An 8,027-nucleotide genomic window follows, 5' to 3' on the forward strand; every position below is an offset into this window, starting at 1 on the left:
CTTGAGGGCACAGGAGAGACAGTCTCCCTGCTCTCAGTTCTGGTGCCTTAGCACCAGAATGACCCACAGCACAGGGGAGGAACAATTGCAGCTTCTGCTCAGCTCCTGCAGCCCTGGGCTGGACCATGTTCAGTGTACGAAATCGTGGAGAATTCAGTTGCCCCATTCTAGGAAGTCTCGACTGAGCATGGGTGAACTGAGATGTTTCTGGAGGCCTTTTCAGTCAACTTTCTCAAATGTGGTGTTTTTTCATGGGAACAGGAAAAGGCCCATCCCTGACACCCACGCCACCTATACCAGTTTGTAAAGTGCTGTGAATTCAGCTTGAGAAGTGCTATGTCAGTGGACCGGTGAGTTCAGAATACAGACCCAGCTCCAGCTAGGAGACCCGTTGATCCCATGAGGGAAGCGGTGGCCCTTTGTCACATTCGGCATTGGATCCAGATCCACATTTCCAAAGTTCAGGGTGCTCAGATCCAGGTTTTGGTTTGGGCCTCTCTCTGTTCACGGCTATTGTCATTAATGATCAAGTGGAACCCAGTCATACAGCCTGAGACTTTTCACTCAGGTTTGCATTTCACCTGCAGCCCTTTCTTTTCTGCTCGTTCAGCCTGGCCCGTCTCCACTGATCAACAAAGATATTCAAGCCGGAGAGCAGGTTGGGCTGAGAACCTGAATGCTGCGGGGCACTTTCCAGGTCCCAGGGGAGGCCCAAATCCTGTCCCCAATGTGCGGGAGATTCCAGCATGAGGCTGACTGGGGAGAGAAACCTCCCCTCACAAAGTGGAGGGCTGACTGGCAGCCGCTGCTGCAGTATCTGTTCAGAGCCGGGGATGGGGGAGCTCAGGCAGCTTTGTGATGCTGTAGCTGTGGCCTTGAGGTTGAAGGCTGAGGCTGACGATCCTTTGAGCTCCAGGACGGAGTTAGAGGTAGCGCCCCCCAGATATAACGTGGGCCAGGCACACTTTTAAGGGACACAAATATCTATTACCATCGACAGGCTTCAGGGTCTGTGAAGGCACTGAGGTCCTCAACCCCCCTGTTGCCCTCCCTGCCCCGGGCTGGCCCCGACACCTGGGGAGTAGAAATCACGTTGGGCAGTCTGGAAACCTCGTCCCTGCCGTGGGATACAGACACAGCTTCCCCACGGCGAACGGGCCAAAGGGAGGGGTGCTTGGATGCCCAACAGGTGTGGCATAAAAGCCCAAACAGAAGAGCGTTGTCAGAAGACATGAAGCACCAAGGGCTGACGGAGCTGAAGTGCAGAGGGCACAGTGGGAAAGCAGCGTGCAGCGTTTACACAGGGGAGCGACCCAGATTTGCCTCCAGAATCGGTTTATTGAGTGTCCATTCGGAGCAGACGCTGATGCTATAATGTTCAGCCAATCAGCTAAAAACTCTCAATAATCCCGACGGTCAGAGCGATGGGTGGGGAGAGGAATAGGAGTGGGAGAGCGAGAGAGAGTGAGAGGCATGCATTTTTAGATGAAAAGGATTTAAAACTAAAGGGTGCCTTTAGGAGGACACTGTGCTCTGAAACCAGCAACATCCTGAGGGCTGGAAAGCCCATGAGGATCCTAAAATGCCTTTATTTCCCTTGGCCTCCCTTTTAGCTTGCCCTATGGAAAACTCCTTGGAAGATCCACGGCTGGGTTTAGCACTGTGTGACCTACTGGCTTCATATGCATGGCAGAGCGGGTAACGCTGCCCCATGGGGGCTGGCCCACAGAAAGGATGATGAGGCCTACAGCTACCATCGCTTAGGAGAGATCGCCCATTACTCAAGCGGCTGGTGCCTACGTTTGTGGCGGGGATGTTCCTGGGGTCTGATTTGTAGTGATGCTGTCTCTGGTGCCAGCAGCATGCACGTTTGTTACATCTGGTGTCACTCCCGTGACTTCCATGGCTTCCTGCTAATCGGCTGTGTTCAGAGGTCGGATACGGCAGCTGCTCCACGGACTGGGGTTGGGCCCAGGGCGGATAGGAGTCTTGTCACAACGGAGATTGATCCAAGTGGGTATCAGCCTGACAGTAGGAAATAGTTTCACTGACTTTAGCAGAATCAATCCAGATTTACACTGGTGTAAACGAGAGCAGAAGATGGCCCCTTTTCAGAGCCCCGTGATGGGGTTCATGGAAATGCTACCTAGACCCCACGTTGGTCATTCTGAGTCATGACTGGGGAATGCTGTGTTCAGCGCCCTGTGAAATGGGCTGGGGTGGGGGTGTTACCGCCTAGGTCATAGTGGGAGGGAGCGGCACACCTGTCTCCCCGTTGTCAGTCTCAATAGAGATGCCCATGCCCCTTCTGCCCCATAGAGGAGATGCCTCCAGGTCAGGACATTGATGGGGTAGCTGGCACAGCTGCTCTGCCTGTAACCAGGGTGGCCTTCTTGAAATTCCAGTGCGTTTGTATCATTGTATTGTCTCCTGCAGCTGAGGATCTAAAAGCACTTAATCAACGGTAATTACCCTCCAGGGCATAGGTGTGCATCACTGTGACCATTATAAGCAGAGGCAGAGGTTAAGTAGCTTGCCCAAGAACGCACAGCAAGTCAGGGAGAAAGCAAGGATGAGAACCCAGCTCCTCTCAGTCCCACTCCTTTGTGCTAACCACTAGGCATTGCTCCTCTCCAGTATGCCTCACCCCTGTGCGGAGCCGGCAGGTCCTTCCCTCAGTGTTAGTTGGTGTTAGTTACCTCGGTGAACAAGACCCACAGCGTGTGGGCAGCCTGGACCCCTCCCCTCCACCTCTCTTAGCAGAGCTTGCCAGGAGACAGTTAACCCAGAGTGTCTAATTTTATAGTCATTTTGAGCTGAGCAACAAGCACGTAGTGGAGGAACAAATTGCATCAGTCAGATTAAAAGCTTCATAAATATTGACTGGCTTTAACCGGCCCCCGGGGAACAGAAAGTCTAATTTTCTAATAACTACAGCTCCTGCCCCACTGAGGGCTGCTCCCAGGAGGGAGCGTGTGTGTGCGGAGGGGTGTTTTACAGGCATGGTCCATTCATTCCCTCACTCAGAGACTCGCCCCCTTCCACGGGGCGGGGGGCACCGTGCCTGCGGGGGGGCTGAATGTGTGTGAAAGGAGGAGACACTTGTGTCCAGCTGGGAGGGGGAAGGGGATTTTCCATTGTTTCCCCTTTGACTCTGACTGGATAGCTACGGGTGAGGACGTGGGGCTGGGTGGGGCGGGGTGGGGAGGCAGCCTGGGCAGGGAGAGGGCAAAGTCCTGGCATGGTGGGAGGAGCCAGGCCAAGCAGGGAGGAGGGAACCCGTCTGGAGGAAAGGGAGTTGGGAAAGGAGGAGTGGGGGAGACGCCTGAATGGAGCGAGGCACGTGGGAAGAGGAGTCCGGGGGGAAGGGGAAGGTGCACTGGAGTGAGTGGGGGGAGGAAGGACCTGACCGGGTGAGCGGGGAGAAGGAGGAGTACTGGGGTCCAGAGGGGGCAGTCTGGCCCTACGGGAGGAGAAAGCTACATGAATGACCCTGTCCAGTGGAAAGAATGAGTGAAGCTGACAGTGGCCCTGCTCCGGGGCAACGTTCCCCACACCCCCACCCCCGCCTCTATGAACAGAGGAACTGTGGGCATGAGGCCAATGTCTCTCTGAAGCGTCCTTCTCCCCTGGCCAGTGACGCCAGCCGACCACTGTCATTAGCTATGGCCTGGGGGACGCAGCGATGACATGTCCTGGACGGGAAGACTCTTTCGGGAGGTGCACATTCAGCAGGGTGTTTTCACCAGGATCCAGCGTGCGGCGGCTCAGTGGAGAACACAGGAGCCGGAGCAAGCCCAGCCCACGCCGCTCCGGCTCACCTGGAACCCACGCGGAGCTTTGAAGGGTTTCAGAGCCTCCCGGGTGCCAGTGAAGACAGGATTTCTCTCTCCAAACCCCACCTCTGCTGTGTGAAGCGGCCCCTCCACGTTCTCTCCCTCTCATCAGTCCAAGGCTGGTGGCATGTCTTAGCAGTTATCTGAGGAATGTGTTGAATTCTCTTTGACTGATGCTTGTCCCAAAGGTGCGAATGCTGCTTTGGGATGAATCCGAGGTTAGGCTACTTGGAGACTCGATCCTGCAGCCGGTAGCTACTGGGTGAAATTCTGGCTCCGCTGAAGATAATGGCAAAGCTCCATTGATGGCACTTATCATGACTGAATGGTTTATCACACAAGAACCAAGAGGGTCTGCACAAGGGGCGGAGAGAGACGAGCCAAACGCATAAAGACATGGAGGTGGGATTACACTGAGGAGCTTAACCTCCTTGTCCATACACAGAGCTGGTGCATGTTGAAGCAGCTCCTCTGAGGTTAGTGGCATCCAGCCAGCTTGCCCCTGGTCTGCATATTCCCAACAATATGGACTGGTGGGTTTTGTCCATTGTTGTTCATTTCCCTTTTGACCCCAGATACATTATGCTGTGCTAGCAACAGCTTCACAAGCTTGTGCCCATGAGAAGTGGCCATGACAGATTAGGACCATGAAGATTAAAGTTGGCGAACTCTTATGTTAGGCGCCAGCTGCCTGCAAGTACAGGAGGCAGTCCTTCAACAGATGACGTGCAAGACATTATTGACGACTGAAGCTGATTTTGAAAACAAGAAAAATATCGCAAATATTTCATCCAAATTTGTTTCCATTTAATTGAAATGTCAATGACATTTTTTTGTCAACATTTTGCAACTTGACAAAGCTTCTCCCAGCTGGATGAATGAGCCAAACACAGAGTCCCTTTTATTCAGCCCTCATTCAGGGAAACTTCTCATTAAGGCCAATCACTGCCATCCAATAATCCCACAGCAGCAATGAACCCAATAGGACCTTTGGTAACAGGCTGGCATGTACAGATCCCTCCCACTCCTCTAGATCCCTCCTCATTCTGTACCAGCCAGTCTCATATCTGTCTCATCATATCTGGCTGCCCATTCACCTTCACCCAGGTCCTTCATTTGGCCAGACACCTGACATTGTAGGATCCGAGCCCGGCAGAATGATCATGCTCCGCACTGTGATCACACTGCAGCACCAGACCCCACATGCCCAATGTTGGAGAGGTGGCACCATAGATGCAAGGACACTTTGGGCAACTAAACAGTCGTAGCAGCCCAGTGCTACCTCCCTGGAATTCTCTGCAATGAAAGAGCAAACCCCAGCGAGGAGCTTTTCCAGCATCCTTCTACAAGATACTACAAAACGTCAGCAAAGCCTCATTGGTACCAAGGGCTGCTGACAAATGGATTCAGCAGAGACACCTTACTCAGACCTATCACCAGGAGAGCAGCAGCCACCATTGATATCAATACAAGACTCAGTTCTACCCCAGGTCTGGAGACAAGCTGAGAGGGGGCCAGGAAACCAGCTGCCGCAAGTGTTTCTGTAGCTGACCCTTCCCTCTAAAAGGGTGGTTTGAGTCTGACCTATAATTGATAAGGTTGTAACATCCACAGTGAGTTCCTGCTTAAGGTAGTACTATTTCAGCCTGAGAATCACTTGTTATATATTAAACTGATCTTAGGCAAACTGGTGACATATGCTAACTTGTGTGTTATCAGGGGACATGCTCCCAGGATAATGTGGGATTTCTCATGTCTGAATGGAATAATAGCTTCAGAGGCAGTGAGGGGATAGATATCACACTCAGCTGATGCACTAACTTCTGATGATGGAGAAAGTCCTGGTTTGTTTGGTCTCTGAAAGATCAGAATTAGAGCTAGTGGGAAAATACCAATATTTTGCAGGAAGTTTTGAAAATTTTTCTTGCAGGAATTTTTCAGATTTGTGCAGGTTGTTTTTCTTTGTTTGTTTGTTATTGAAAACTCCAAATTGAAAACCTACATTTTTTTCAGCTTTTGGTAATTTTCATTTAAACAAACTCAGAAAATTTCATCAAAAATGAAGTATCTCCATTTTGACCAGAAGTCATTTTCATTTACATTACTTTTTGACCAAAATAAAATAAAATAAATTCAACCAGCTGTAATTGACATTGTCCTTGTTTGAAATCTAGGCCTCCGGGTGGCCAGTTAATAAGATGCTAAACACATTCATATCATAATTGAGTTGCAGGATAACTTTCAGCTTCTCTGGTCCTGGGAATCAGCCTAGTCACTACCTTCTGTCAACACCCCAAAAGACAGATTTATTTTCCCTCTAGCTTTATAGTCCTGTCAAAGCCAGAGAATCATAGGGTTGGAAGGGACCTCAGGAGGTCATCTAGTCCAACCCCCAGACCAATCCCCAATTTTTGCCCCAGATCCCTAAATGGTCCCCTCAAGGGCTGAACTCACAACCCTGGGTTTAGCAGGCCAATGCTCAAACCACTGAGCTATCCTTCCCCTCCGTGTTGCACCTCATTTGGCTAGAGGATAATGGTTTGCACATGCCCTAGAAGATCAATTGCATTGGGACAGGACACAGCTGAAAATAAAGATGCTGTCATCCCAGCTATAGTCGTGCCCTTCCCATCACAGAACTTCAGTGCAATCCAGCACGATTGCCCACGTCTGCTCAGGTGAGCCTGGGCAGTGGTATAGCAAGCAGGGGTGCAGCAAATCAAGATCAAGAGGGAAATGTGCACTACACGACCTTCGTGTGCTATTGTCCCAATTCTGCAAGGATGCATTGAACATTGTCAATGCAACTTCCATTGACTTCAGTGGGAGCTGAGGCCCACTGGCACCTTGCAAAAGAGCATCTTGTGGGGTCAGGCCTCTATGTCTAGCAGAAGCCAGTGCTATTTGTCACTCATTCTCATGAGCAACCGCTGTCATTTTCTGCACTTAAATAGCACCTTGCACTTAAAGATCTCAAAGGGCTTCACCAGCATTAATTGGTTTAGTCCTCGTTGTATAGCTGGGTAAGCTGGGGCATCACAAGTGACTTGTTCAAGGTCACGCAACAAGTCGTTGGCAGAGCTGGGAAACAAAACCCAGAAATCCCAACTCCAAGTCAGTATTGCCTTCCAGTGAATGCTAATTGCAGGCAGCATGAGGCGGAGTGAGATGGGCAATTCGGGACAGTGTGCGGCAGCCAAGAAGATCAGGTGAGTCAGTGGCACCGTGCGTCCACATCAGCTTGTTGCGAGCGCAGGCTGTGAGTGACTCAGTTCTGCAGCTCATCTTTGCAGCGTCACTCGGGGGACGTAGCAGGGGCTGAGAACAGAGTTTTACCGGGACGGTTGTTCTTGCAGCATCTTTCTTGGTATCATAAAGTTGTAGTAGAAAATTACTAACAGGTCACTGAGAGAGCTTGGAAGGCAATACATACAAGCCAAACAAGATGGAGCCAGACCCCTAAAACAGACACTGAAAGGTTGCACAGTGCATCATACCACATTTTATCTTAATAAAATATAGGCATTTGCCCAACAAAATGGATCATCCAAACACCCTTCCTTCTCCCGAATGGACAAAACTGAAGGGATCTGGCTCCTCTTTGTTGAATTTCATATCGGATGTCAAATGTTACCCCCAGCCTAAACTCTACCCTGCAATCAAATGCAGCGTTTTTCCAGTTGATGATAAAGCCAATGCTCAACAAAGTTATTGTGATGGAGCAATGCACCTGAGTGCCAGCAATCAGTTAAATTAAATGAACAGCCCTGTCTTCCCCTCCACCATTCTGGCACTTTCTACATCTCAGGTTAATTAGCACAGGCGCGGGAGAGTACAATAATAAATTGCAAAGCTCCCTTCGAGCCAGCTCACGGAATACATTTCTGTAATAGAGTCACAGAACCTGTATATGGATGCGCGCGTGTGTGTGTGAGAGGGAACATTCATTGGATTGGTCAGATAAGAGACATATTGACCGTGTTCCTTATGACGTCTGTTCCTGGGTTGATCTGTCCATTATCCAAGGAGTGAATCATATTGACAGGTTGAATTATATTTCAGAAGATTTTTTTTCTCCCCCTCCTCCAAAGACCATTTGTAATCCTTGCACATTCACTGGCTTTTAAAAGTGAGCTCCTCTGGAGCCGGGTTGCACTGAAGTCCTCCATCGAGCGTGAAGGAAGAGTTCTT

This window comes from Lepidochelys kempii, chromosome 9 (genome assembly GCF_965140265.1).
Source record: "Lepidochelys kempii isolate rLepKem1 chromosome 9, rLepKem1.hap2, whole genome shotgun sequence".
Lineage (NCBI taxonomy): Eukaryota > Metazoa > Chordata > Testudines > Cheloniidae > Lepidochelys > Lepidochelys kempii.